The sequence below is a fragment of the Loxodonta africana genome, chromosome 10 (assembly GCF_030014295.1).
Source record: "Loxodonta africana isolate mLoxAfr1 chromosome 10, mLoxAfr1.hap2, whole genome shotgun sequence".
NCBI lineage: Eukaryota > Metazoa > Chordata > Mammalia > Proboscidea > Elephantidae > Loxodonta > Loxodonta africana.
The window spans coordinates 91,408,578-91,422,814 of NC_087351.1; the positions used below are offsets into that span (position 1 = coordinate 91,408,578).

The 14,237-nt window shown below is 40.7% G+C and overlaps 1 protein-coding gene and 1 pseudogene across 10 annotated transcripts in view; both read left to right on the forward strand.

Annotated features, from left to right (window-relative positions):
* NRXN3 (neurexin 3) overlaps positions 1–14,237 on the forward strand; it is a 1,785,202-nt gene that overhangs the window by 766,337 nt on the left and 1,004,628 nt on the right. The gene's annotated exons all lie outside the window — the stretch shown is intronic.
* On the forward strand, positions 12,705–12,821 carry LOC135232643 (5S ribosomal RNA; annotated as a pseudogene).

The following is a 14,237-nucleotide window of genomic DNA, read 5'->3' on the forward strand; positions in this document are numbered from 1 at the left end:
GAAATTGGGATGGGGTCACCCCCATTCTCTCATCCTCAGCCATGGCCTCGTCAAGTCTGTGGGCCCAGGCTACTCCAGCTTGCCCATACGTTCCAAGACCTCTAGACCAGAAACAGGAATCATATGCCTCCATGTTCCAGGGGACAAATGCCAAGCTCTTTAAGAAGTCTCTTATGATGATCCGTTCCATAAGTAACAATGAGATGGGCCTGCCATTCACTAGCCCAGTGAGCATTTAGTCAGGGAATAAGATGGCAGACACTCTCTCCATGAGTGATTGGACTACCTCAATCCTTACCAAAGCCAGCTGTTAACTGGGGGAGTAAGGAAGAAAAATCCCACCATAAAAAGCTGCATTTCCATAAGGAAAACAACTCCCTTTCACCCTTCTCCAATCCTGTTTTGATACCAACTTGTGTTAGGCAGTAGTTGGGTAGATTTCACCACCTCCTAGTACGTCCTGGCTGTGGGAGGTGTCTGATTTCAATTTATGGCAATTTATTAGTGGATCTATGTAGAATATCTGAGGCTTGGTCATAATTCTCAGATAGCCAAAGAGTTTTCACTTAATATTCTGCCAGTTTATATTTTGTTGTACATCTCTCACCACCCCCACATTAGCTAAAGAAAGGAAACAAAAAGAGATGTAATAAGTTTTTGTGTTTCCTGTTCCTAATATAGAATGTGGCAGTCTATTTTCTGAGCAGCTGTTTTAAAGGTTTGACTATGCTAGATACTTGAAAGATATCAACGTAAAAATGAGAAGTAGAGTTGGCAAATTGCATTCCAATCTTCTTTCAAGGCCTGTGAATGATTTAGGTTGTTTTACTTCTGGTGGCATCTCATGGAAGCTTTGATGTGCAATTTTGTATACTGTCAGGTGACCAGGTTCATGAAGTGAACAGGATCATAGAGGCGGCATTCTTTAGTCAACCTGTCTGCCCCCGTAAGAGAGAGGAGAATTGGCAAATTAGAGAAATGCCAGGAGGTGGAAAATCATGCAGGATCTTTGATGAAGCTCTTGCTTTGCCACATTTCCCAGCCTGAGGTCAAGTTTTCAAGGTAAGCTGCGTTCACTGTACAGATCCAGCCTTCTTCTTAGCAGGTGAATATAGCAGCTCTGCTAAACTTGGCAAATTTGGGGACTAAGGCACACATTTCTGGTTTCTCTCGTCAGCCTACTGCAGAGGAGCATGTACTCTGTCTAAAGAGCTGCAGACCTGAGCCTGGGTGTTCAAGAGAATAAACTCTTGGCTAAGCTTCATCTTTTTTTAATTTGAATAGCAACCATTAGCAAACAAGAATACTCTGAGTGTTTTAACTTCAGATTTCTCTAGACAGAGCCTTTAACTGTGTTTTACAATCAGCTGGCTCAGCTGAGAATAGTGGCAAGCTCTAGGTCATTTCTGGATCTCTTAGGTTGTTTTTTAAACGAGGAAATAGCCTGACAAACTGAGATAATATTCCCATAAGCTGTGAAAGTCTATCCAGAAATCAATTGTTAAGCCACTGATAGAGTTTGAACTCAGGAAAGATGTAAAATCAGACAAATTTCTACTAGAGAGGATATGTACCCAGAGGTGCATTGGGCCACTGAGAACATTTATTTTGTACTTCTGGAATGCACAGTAGTATATGAAATAAACAAAAGGCTCTGTTTTAGACCTGTAAGAATACAGTTATCAGAGAGTGATTCAAAACCCATATACATACAAGAAAATGATTTACACATGTGCAAAGCTGGGAAAATGAAATAATATGCAAACTTAATAGTCAAATGTGATGGTTCAGTTCTCTTATTTCTGATCTGGATCATTGCTTCTGGAAAACTCTCCCCAGGTGAATACTTATCACCCCCTCTGAATGGCTCATGCTGGTCATAATTGAGGAAGAGTCTTGGTTCAATCGTAAGAGGTGGCACCTTAAACTGACCTTCAGTCTTCAGATATCCTCATTAAAAAAAAGGGATGTGCCAAATAGATGAATCATAACTTCCATTTGGAACCTTCTCTATATCCTAAGTACTAGGGTATGCCTCAGAAAAGCCCTTCACTAAGGGCAATATAGCATCGCTGTTATCAGCACAGAGGCCTTCATTTGCTAGCTGTGTGACCTTGAGTAAGTTATATATACTCCATAAATCTCAGTTCCCTCATTTCTGAAAAGGGCATGAGAGTAGTCCCTAATTCATGAGTTGTTGGGAGGATTAATGAGATAACTATATTGCATAAGGCTCTTTCTGGTGTTTTGTTTATATACTGAGTGTATTGGTTTCCTAAGGATGCCCTAACAAAGTACCAGGAACGGGGTGCCTTAAAATAACAGAAATATATTCTTTCACTGTTCTGGTGACTTGAAGTCTGAAATCAAGGTGTCTTCAGGGGTATGCTCCCTCTGAAGCTCTAAGAGAAATCCCTCCTTGCATCTTCCTAGCTTCTGGTGGTTGCTGGCCATCCTTGCTGTTCCTTGACTTCTGGATGTATCGCTCCATCTTCACATGTTGCCTTTACTCTGTGCTTGCCTCCACCATGTCTCTGTATCTTCTCATCGTCTTCTAAGAACACTAATTCTATTAGATTTAGGGCCCCCTGTAATCCAATAGATGTAGTAGTGGTTAAGAGCTATGGCTGCTAACCAAAAGGTCTACAGTTCAAATTCACCAGGCACTCCTTGGAAACCCTGTAGAGTAGTTCTACTCTGTCCTATAGGGTCACTATGAGTCAGAATCAGCTCGACGGCAATGGATTTTTTTTTTTTAATACTCCAATTTGATCTCATCTTAACTAAACATACCTGCAAGATCGTATTTCCAAATAATGTCATATTCTGAGGTCGACATGCATTTTGGGATGACACTATTCAAACCAGTACAGTGAGTATTCAATAAATGTTCAAAATTATAATTATTACAATTGCTATAATTTCCATATTATGACTGAGAAAACTCAGGATAAAAACATTAAGTGACCTTCCAAGATTTACTCTACCTTACCCTTACCAGTTGCTGTTGAGTCAATTGCTAATCATAACGACCGTATAGAACAGAGTAGAACTGTCCCATAGTTTCCAAGGCTGTAAATCTTTACAGAAGCAGACTGCCACATCTTTCTTCTGCAGATTGGCTGCTGGATTCGAACCACTGACCTTTGACATTGTTAGGTAGAAAAGTTGGATTTTGAACCTTGCTCTTCCTGACTTCCAAGTCGAATGCTTGCTCTAATATGTATTTATCTGTGTTCATTGCAAACATACTTGGTGAGCATTACATGCCAAGAACTCTATTTGATGCTGACCAACAAGATAGGCTCAGTTCCTTTCCTCGTGGAGCGCACGTTCTAGCTGCTTCTATAAACGCTTTTCTCCATGTCACACAGTCCTTGGCATCAGGACCATTATTACTGAGTCCCTGCCATGCCAAATCACCCTGTAACGCGGAATGGGGTGGACATTATAGGGAAGAGAATTTCCTAAGAGCACAAACGACCAAATGCATCTCCTAGAAACCTGAAAGAGCAGTGACAGTGGCAACCACAGCAGCTGAATGGAGTGCTGAGGAGGACAGGGGGGAGGGGTTGGGGTGGGGGGCCGGGGGGAGGGGAGACTGAATGGAAACCACGGCCAAGATAGCACTGGGAGCTTCAGCAGATATTACAAGCATGCACGGTTACACAGTATGGCGTGAAGAGTTTGGGCTCTTGAGCAGTCTCTGGGTTAGTGTTTTACCTCTCTCTGTAGCTTATAAATTGTGTAATCAGTTTCCTCATCAACAAGATCTGGATTATAGTTACACGTATTTCATAGGAACTTCACAGGCAGGATCGCCTGGCACAAAGAAGGTGTTCAATGAATGTTAACTATATGTCTCTCATCATATCATCTTAATTTTCACATCATGCCTGGGATATAGGTGTTATTAGTATTTCCACTGGACAGATGGAAAAGCTGAAGCCCAAGTTTGCACAGCTAATAGGTGCCAAAAATAACACTGATTGTCTCTGTCTTAGTCATCTAGCGCTGCTATAACAGAAATACCACAAGTGGATGTCTTCAACAAAGAGAAGTTTGTTTCCTCACGGTAAAGTAGGCTAAAAGTTCAAATTCAGGGTGTCAGCTCCAGGGGAAGCCTTTCTCTCTGTCAGCCTAAAGAACGTGCACTATTCCTGGTGCTGCTCTCTTCGTGGTATGAGGTCCTCATGTCTCTCTGCTTGCTTCTTTCTATCTCAAGAGATTGCCTCAAGACACAATCCAATCTTTAGATTGAGTCCTGCATTGTTAGCACAACTGCTGCCCATCCTCCCTCATTAACATCATAGAGGTAGGATTTACAACATGTAGGAAAATCATGCAATACTGGGAATCATGGCGCAGTCAAATTGATACACACATTTTTGGGGGGAACATAATCCATGACACTCTCCAAACTGTGCTTTATGCCACTCTGTTGAACTGCCTCCCCAGTGACTGTAAGTGCTTGGGCTTAGTGTTTTACAAGACAAAAATATAAATTCTAGACAACCTTTAAGTCTAAGAGTTTTTGTTCTAGAAGAGTAAATAACCATAATATGAGTCAGGGTTTTAAATGTTCTTAAAAGAGGTATAAATCGAGTACCTTATGGTCTTGGGGAGCTGACTGGTTAAACATATAGTTTGTACATAGAGATTAAAAAAACCAAAGACCAAACTGGTTGTGGTCTAGTCAATTCTGACTCATAGCGGCCCTATAGGACAGAGTAGAACTGCCCCATAGAGTTTCAAGGAGCACCTGGTGGACTTGAACTTGCTGACCTTTTGGTTAGCAACTGTAGCTCTTAACCACTACACCACCAGGGTTTCCACATAGAGATTAGGGAGAGGTTAAAGAAGTTGGCATCTGAGATGTGAGTAGATGGCAGAAAGTTCATGGTTTTCAGATTCAGTTAAACGTGGGGTAAAATTCCTGCTCAGATCATACCCCTGCTCATACCATCTGTGTGACCTGGGCAAAAATTGATAAACACATTACTTAACTTCTCTGAGCCTCAGTATCTTAATTTGAAATATTAAAAAAAAAAAAAAAATTGTAGCGCCTAACCTCTGTAGAAATCAGGTCCTGTGTTCTACTTAATACGTATGGCATTATGTACAGTGACATGGCACGCTTCTGTCCCTTTTCGCATGGATGAGAGAGAGAAATTTGATGTGGAACAACAGCCTGGGGTGGGAACATCAGCAGCAGAAGTACAAAGGTAGAAATCCTAAAAGTGTTTGGAAATTTGCAAATGCTACAAACCTATGGAAGCCAAGTTCACACAGTTTACACAATTTATGTTTAGAGAAGAGGTGTAAGATGAGAATGGAATTGAAGGTAGTTTTCATACATTGAATGGTCTTTAATGTTCTTCTAAAAAGTTTAACAACTGTGGGGTCTGTTTTGGATTTAAGGGAGAGTAATTTACCATCCCTATATTAAAAAAAAAAATTATTTTTATCTAGGGCAGATTGATATGGGGAAAAGGGGCATCGGTAGGAAGACACAAGAAGTTGCAAATAAAGAGGTGTGTTGGAATTGTCTAGTTGAGGTTAAATTAAAGCAGCGGCCCTGATAATGAAAAGAAAAGGAAAACAAAAGAAAAATGCATCGAGCAATATGTTCAGATCAGTTAGCTATTGCTGGGTGGAAAAATCCTTTAATGAAACATAACTTTACAATTCATAAGTTTGAAAATTCTCTTCTAAGGCCTTTCTTAACAATCGTGTCTTTGAGAATTTGCCCAAGGGAAACATGTTTGGGAAAATAGCACAATATGCTTATAGGGTGGCGAAAATATCAAAAATAAATTCAAATAAACAAACATGCAAGCAGCAAAATTGTGAGAGAGAGTGTAAAACGGTATACATACAGAGAATGAAAAAGTAGTTAAAGGGTATGTTTGGTTCAGCGATTAGGCTGTTCTTTGTGCATCTGGCCCTGTAGGGAGTGATATCTAATAGTGTAGCTAACAGACTCAAGTGCTCTTACTTTTTATATCAAAGGTCAAGTCAAGTAGTACCTTGAAAGGTTTCCTATTTAACCCAACTAACTACATTTATCTCTGTAATCACTTGCTATGGAGTCATTTTTAACTCATGGTGACCCCATATATTTCACAGTAGAACTGTGCTCCATAAGGTTTTCAGTGGCTGATTTTTAAGAAGTATATCACCAGGCCTTTCTTCTGAGGTGCATCTGGGCGGACTCGAACCTCTAACCTTTTGATTAGCAGTGAACGTGTTCACCAAATGCACTACCTAGGGACTCCATTTATGTCTATAAAAAAAAAACAAAAATCAAACCCACTGCCGTCGAGTCGATTCCAACTCATAGCCACCCTATAGGACAGAGTAGAACTAACTGCCCCATAGAGTTTCCAAGGAGCACCTGGTGCATTCAAACTGCCAACTTTTTGGTTAACAGCTGAGCTCTTAACCGCTTCGCCATTATCTATAGGGATCTCTAAAGAGTATAATTTGTTTTATAAAATGAAAATTGTAGCCACTGATGCTAGGAGCATAGAAATTTTATTTTCTTTCTAATGTTTGTAAGTTGAAAACCAGAAGTATAACTTTCTTCACTCTGAAGCGTTTCTTTGCCATCTGCTGAAAGGTCAACATCTGTGGAAAGGAATACATGTTGGAGGGAGAAAATCGTGTTGCTGTGTACTCAGTGCCTCAAACATTTGTTTGGCATAAGCTTTGTCCCTCCACATCTCATACTTAATGAAAAATACAGACATGTATCTTCTATGTGATTCCCCAATATTAGCTACACACCTCTCAGTGCGTAATAAAGCTAATGTTTAGGAGATAAAGGAGCTGGGAAGGTTCTCTGCAGGTGCATTTTCGTCAGTAGATGATTGTTTAGCAGCATCCCAAATTCTGCTGTGGACTCATTTATTCTAGCAGTGGGATTGATTTGAGAAATCAGCAGAGGGTTTAAGCATGGGGTTTTCGCTGTATCTCATGTGACATTTCATTATCGACACCGTTTAAGCAAAAGATTGGGTAATCCATAAAGCATTTCTCTTTGGCCTTGGGATGCATTTTTGTACTTAAAATTCAATATTCTCAGCTAAATGAAATAATATATTGACAGTAGGTGTTCTATCAAGTTTAGGAGAGTTTGAACGTGATATGGACGTTTCTGGCATTCATTCAACGACTATATCATTCTTCAAACAGAAGCTCAATACTGTCACCAGGGAGGTACATCTAAGTGGCAGGCCTTGAGAAATGCCAGAATTTTCCATACTTGTCTTCTGCTTCATTCCTCTCTGCTGATCATTCCTTACAGAGAGAAACTGAGTTATTTCTTTAGTGAATGCAAACTTAAGCTTGAGTAGAGTTAAGCTTGCCCTAGCTCATTCTCGGGTTTTTCTCTCCATGGTAGAGCGTACACCTTCACCTCACTTATCAACTATCCCTTTATCTGACATTTCGTGTTTATAACAATAGTAAAAAATCTACTATCTGACTAATTTGCACATTAACGACATACGTCTGGCATTAACAAATGTTTCGGTGGTAGTAATGCTGGCTGTGATGATTAAGGTTATGTATCAACTTGTCTGGGCCATGATTCTCAGCAGTTTGGCACTTATGTGATGATCCTCCATTTTTGTGGTCTGATGTGGTCATCCTCCATTTTCACATCATGCCAGTTTCACATAACAATCTGGTCTTTGGAACCTAATCCTGCTGATAAGTGAGAAGAGGGTAGTGCTTAAGGGATCTGTTGGTATCCTGCCCACCCGTAATTTCCGCAGCCTATCTCAAGGTCTCCTGTGGACAGCGTCCAAACCAATGGATACCTGTGTCTTTCCACCTGTTGACATTCTCTTGTTGGGAGAGCCTGCCTGGTCACACTAAAGGCAGGTCAAAAGTGCCAAGAAAATGGACCAGATTGGAGAATACATGAGGCTGGAATTGGTAGATGAAAACCTCAGCTTTTTTGCTCCTCAGTAAGATGATACTACACTCAGTCTGTCCTATAGGGTCACTATGAGTCGGAACCGACTCGACAGCACTGGGTTTTGTTTTTTTTTTTATTTTTTTTGAGATGATACTAAGGCATGTTCAACACAGTATCTCAGAGGGTCCTTGGTGGGACCAGATTCCAGGTACCCACACCAATAATCTGGCCATTAATGGGTTTTCTTCTTTCTCTGTCTCACTTCTAATTTCCTCACCCTACTTCCTGGGATCACTATCCTACTCCCCAACAAAACTACTGGTACCCAAAACCTTATCTCAGAGTCTGCTTTTAGGGGAGCCCCAGGCAAAGACAAGTATAGATTTAAGAGCAAGTGGAAAATTCTGGCTCTGTTACTTTTAGTTTTTAAATTTAAGGAAATGATTAAATACCTCAGTGCTTTAATTTCCTCATAGTGATTAAAAAAAAAAAAAAAAAAAACCAGTGCCATCGAGTATATAAATAATAGCTATATAATATATTTGTGAAGCTTAACTGAAATAATACAGGTAAAGTGCTTAGCACAGTGTCTGGAACATTGTAAGCTTTCAATACATGTTAACTTTATCATTATTAGTTATGTCTGTCTGCTTCAAACCTTCTCTAAATTGATGGTGTGAAAAACTATAGAGAGCTACAAGATTTTCAAAATTTGGAAGCTGTTTTATACCCATTTAAACTCTTTGCGCTTAAGTTTTCCAAGCTCCTACTGGCCTAAAAGCTGTAGCCCTGTGTCAGAGAGGGTGATGTGTAGAAGTTAAGAAAGGACTGAGTTGCAGAGAAAACCAGACACCCTATGTATGCTTCAGTGGATGGTCCTACAGGGACTCTGAGTTTGGGCATCAGGAGATGGAAGTGAAACAGGTTAACATTAAAATACATGTTCCTGGCACATTAAAGTTGTCAGTAAATGGTGTTTGAGAGTTTTGGTAACATTTTGAAATACTCAGCAGCGCCTCTACTTATGTGTAGTATGGTATGTTGAGATGGAATATTCTTACGAGCATTTGTTGAGTACTTATTATGTCCCAGACATTCTGTTTGTAATACCCAGTACTTAAGACAAATTCTCCTCGGTCTCTATCTTCAAGTCTGGTGGATGAGATAGACATGTAACAGATAAATTGTAGCATGAATTGCTGTTGGTGCACCAAGAAAGGTAAAGAATTCACTTAGCTAAGGAAGAAAGGGAGTCCCTAGGTGGTGCAAATGGTTAACTTACTTGGCTGCTAACTGAAAGGTTGCAGGTTTGAGTCCACCCAGAGGTACCTTGGAAGAAAAGCCTGGAGATCTACTTCCAAAAAATCACCCATTGAAAACCCTATGGAGCACAGTTCTACTCTGACACACATGGGTCGCCATGAGTTGGAGTTGACGCGAAGGCAACTGGTTAAGGGAGGGCAGAAAGAAGAAACTGATTTTTTAAATACTTTAATCTGCACTGGAGATAGCTTTGCAAATGGGGTCTGAGGTTCAAAGATTGCATGTTTTTTAAGGAAAGCCTACAGCTGGTACAACCGCTAAGTAGAGAGCCAGCATTTGAGCCAAAGTTTTCTTTCTCCAAGACTGTTCCCATCATACTAGGCTGTAGTGGTGACTGGTAGAAAGGCTCAGCAAACTTTACTCTTATTCTAGTCCCTGAGAGCAAGAAATCTGAGTGGTTCTCTCTGCATGTTGTCATGGTACTCCAGAGCATGTTGTACCTAGAAATTTCTTTTTGTTATTTGCACAGAAAATAATGTGAGACTGGTATAATTTATATACACAAAATTTCAGTGTAAAGAGTAAAAGGAGAGAGACATCTGCCTGACCAGCTTTTTAAAAGAATAAAAGGAATATGCTATTTTCCTAAGTAAGATCAAGGGGATAAGATGAAGGAATTTTGATCAGCAATAACATAGAGTTTTGCCTTTTACCCCCTAATTGATTCACAACTTGAAAGAAATCATCAAAAACTTTTTTTTTTATGAATTAGCTAGAACTTGCGATTTATTGAAAAGAACCCTGGTGGCACAGTGGTTAAGCGCTCAGCTGCGCACTGAAAGGTCGGCAATTGGAACGCACCAGCTGCTCTGTGGGAGCGTGATGGAGCAGTCCTGGCTTAGACACAGCCTCGGAAACCCTCTGGGCAGATCAGCCCTATCCTTGGAGGGTCGCTGTGAGTCTGAATCGACCCCACAGCCAGGGGTTTGGTTTTTGTGTGTGTGTGATTTACTGCGGTCTCTGAGTGGTGGGAATAGTTAAGTGCTGGACTACTAACTAAAAGACTGGTGGTTCAAACCCACCCATGGGTGCCACAGAAGAAAGTCCCAGCAAGCTCCTTCCAAAAGATCCCAGCCTTGAAAACCCTATGGAGCAGTTCTGCTCTGCACACGTGAGGTTGCCATGAGTCAGGGTAGATTTGATGGCAACCGGTTTGTGTTTGTTTTTTTTTCTGTTGTTGTTGTTCATTTGTTTCGTTTTGTGGTTTATCAGATTATTTGGATACAGAACTAAGGAGATTTTCTTCTAAAAAAGTCAAGACCTTGGAGTTTTGAAGCAGGGTTTGGGAAGCGGGCTGGTTGGTGGGCATAGTGGTGTAAACAATCAATAGCATCTGGTGGCTAAAGTATCACTTAGCATCCTACCAGGAATAAGAATCGGTCTGTGCCTTTAGATAAGAGACAATAATAATTATAAAAACAAAATGCAATCAATTTGTATGCAATAATCATAGGATTTTATGATTTTAGGTAAGAGAAGGGATCGGGTTAATCAGGGAGGAAGTAAAGACAAGAAACCAGCAATATTAACGTTTACTTTGTTCTCAGGTGATCTCATTTGACCCTTGAAGGCTTCTGTGCTGTTTACTAATAGTCCCATTTCACAGATGCGGACCCAGAGGATCAGGTATTTACTGGTATTTACTATTAAGTGCTTTACTCAAAAATAGCAGAAGTGGAACTAGAACCCAGATTCAGAAAACTGCCCTTTCCTTTACAGCCCATGTTATGTCGGTGAAAACATCCCAAAGGAGCTGGCGTTGAGTTACAATCCAATGGAGGAAAGGAATAAAACATCACACATAGGTGATGGGAGATTATCCCAGTAACACTGGTGTTCACAAGCAAATTCTTAGGAGCAGAAGATTTTTTTTTTGCATTTTCATTTTTTTTAAATTGAACTTTAGATGAAGGTTTACAGAACAAACTAGTTTCTCATTAAACAGTACACACATTGCTGTATGACATTGGTCAATAACACCACGACAGGTCAACACTCTCCCTTCTCAACCCTGGGTTCCCTATTACCAGCTTTCCTGTTCCCTCCTGCCTTCCAGTCCCTGCCCCAGGGCTGGTGTACCCCTTTAGTCTTGTTTTGTTCCATGGGTCTGTTCAATCTTTGGCTGAGAGGTGAACCTCAGGAGTGACCTCATTACTGAGCTGAAAGGGAAGAAGGTTTCAATGCTAGAATTCAAGTCAACTATTTAGCTACAAGGGAGAATGTGAGCTTGAAGACTTGGTTAAAATGGGAGAAGTAGGGCCCTGTGGTGATGGCTGGTGGAGGAGTTCACAGTCGGCATTTGGTTAAAGCCAAATTTAATAATATTTTTGGATTCTTGTTTTTCTGAGCCAAATGCTACAGAACAAAAGTAAGAAAAGTTTCCAGCCTCAAGGAGATTACAGATTTTAGACCCAGGCCCTATGGAAACATGGTCAGGTTTTTGTGTTTGAGCTAGAAAGATCTTGACGGAAGAGGCTTAATAATGGCATGGTTGGAGTTGTGGATATGGAATTGGATTTTGATTGCAGTAGATAAAATATTCTAATATTACTGAATGATGGAACTCCTGCAAAAAGAACGTTATATATAGATATAAGGCAGCTAGGAGCTGGAAAAGGTATGGATGCCTTTGTAAAATGTGGCTGAGAAGTTGTGTCCAGACTTAGTAACTTAGGTAGGAGGGCCAAGGGCCAAGACAAGTAGCATACAGCATATACCGTCAGTTCTTAACCTCGAGCCATATCTTTTCAGCAATTAAGAGAATGCAGGGGTGTTTTTTTGATATATTCCTTCAAATCTTATCCTTCCTTCTTGTTCAGTGAGGTAGAAACCATTCTAAGAAGGGTTCATTGAATCTTTTAAAACTTCATGGTAGCTTCTTTACGCTAGTCCCTGGGTGGTGCAAAGGTTTAATGTACTTGGTTGCTAACCAAAAGGTTGGAGGTTGGAATCTACCCAAAGGCGCCTCAGAAGAAAGGCTTTCATGATCTACTTCTGAAAAAGCAGCCATCAAAAATCCTATGGAGCATAGTTCCACTCTGACACACATGGGGTCACCATTAGTCGAAGTCAACTCCATAGCGACTATTTTAATTTTTTTTTTTCTGTGTACTCAGCAGAGTTCTTGGAGTTGCTGAGTTGTACAAATAAGATACTAACTTACCCTGTGGAGACCAAAATCTAGGTGGTGGGTGGACGGGTGGGTGGGTGGGTGGGAGATGGTCCCCAGGCAATTTTCAGTGTTTACAATATTTGACATAAAAGAATTCTAACTTGAGTTGTTTCCCCTCACCTTCGTGATTGTCCATCTCTATTCTAGTGGGTTTCACTTACCTGTATCCACCAGTAGACTGTGTGTTCCTTGAGGTCAACAGCTGTGTCTTTCTTGTCAGACTTAAGTCAATAAATATTTAAATGAAGGAATTCATGAAGAATAAAGCTTAAATAAAACTTATTTGATAGTTGCTACCCTGAATGAGCCTGATCTCCTCTGATCTCGGAAGCTAAGCAGGGTCAGGCCTGGTTAGTTCTTGGATGGGAGACCGCCTGGGAATCCCAGGTTCTGTAGGATTTTTGGAAACCATGGTGGTGTAGTGGTTAAGCATTGGGTTGCTAACCAAAAGGTTGGTAGTTCAAATTCTCCAGGCGCTCTTTGGAAACCCCATGGGGCAGTTCTGCTCTGCCTTAAAGGGTCACTATAAGTTGGAATCAACTCCACGGCAGTGGGTTTTTTTTTTTTTTTTTTTTTAATAGTTTATGGAACCCTGGTGGTACAGTGGTTAAGAGCTACAGCTGCTAACCAAAAGGTAGGCAGTTCGAATCCACCAGCCACTTCTTGGAAACCCTATGGGGCAGTTCTACTCTGTCCTACAGAGTCACCGTGAGTCAGAATTGACTAGATGGCAACAGGTCTGGTTTTTTTTTTTTTTTTTTTTTAAATTTATAGAACAGATACAAACATAAGCCAGGATAAACCAATATCATCCAAGATAATGAAGTTATTTGGCAATTCCCTATTTATTTTCTATAAAAGAATATGTTGAAAAGACAGCACAGATGCCCTTACCTTATGGCTGAGGAGCCTTCAGTCATCTGACAAACATTTTTTGAGCATGCTAAATCTTGGACGTTGTCTTCAACTTTTTTTTTAACATCTACTGTTTTTTTTCTTTACTGTTGATATGGAAACATATTTGTTGAAACATACTGAAGCCTATGGGATGTGGTAATGAGGTCACATTATGTTATCAAAAGAAAGGTCCCTGTTAATTGAGTTAACTTTACTCGAATCTATAAAACCAAAAAAAGAAAAAAAACAAACCCATTGCTGTTGAGTGGATTCCGACTCATAGCAACCCTATAGGACAGAGTAGAACTGCCCCATAGAATTTCCAAGGAGCTCCTGGTGGATTTAAACTGCTGGCCTTTTGGTTAGCAGCTATCGCTCTTAACCATTATGCCACCAGGGTTTCCAGCTAAAGCTATAAAAACCAAAAACCAAACTAGTACACCACCAGGGGTTCCTATACCAAAAAACCAAACCGGTTGCTGTCGTATCGATTTCGACTCACAGCAACCCTATAGGACAGAGTAGAACTGCCCTATAGAATTTCCAAGGAGCGTCTGGTGGATTCAAACTGCCAACCATTTGGTCAGCTTCCTTACCACTTCGCTACTACACCACGAGGGTTTCTGGGTTTCCTGTCCAAACCAAGACCAAACCGTCCAGTCTATTCCGACTCATAAAGCAACCCTATAAAACAGAGTAGAACTGCCCCGTAGAGTTCCCAAGGAGCGCCTGGCTATTGGAAGTGCAGTCCCTTTGGTTAGCAGCCCTATCACTTAACCACTACGCCACCCGGGTTTCCGGGTTTCCTGTATGGCCTTGTAAATCAAGTGTTATCTGAGAACAGAACACAGGAGGGCGCCAGAGAACAAGAAAAATAATGCAGAAGTGATGGCTCTGGCATAGAGGTCTTGCTAAATT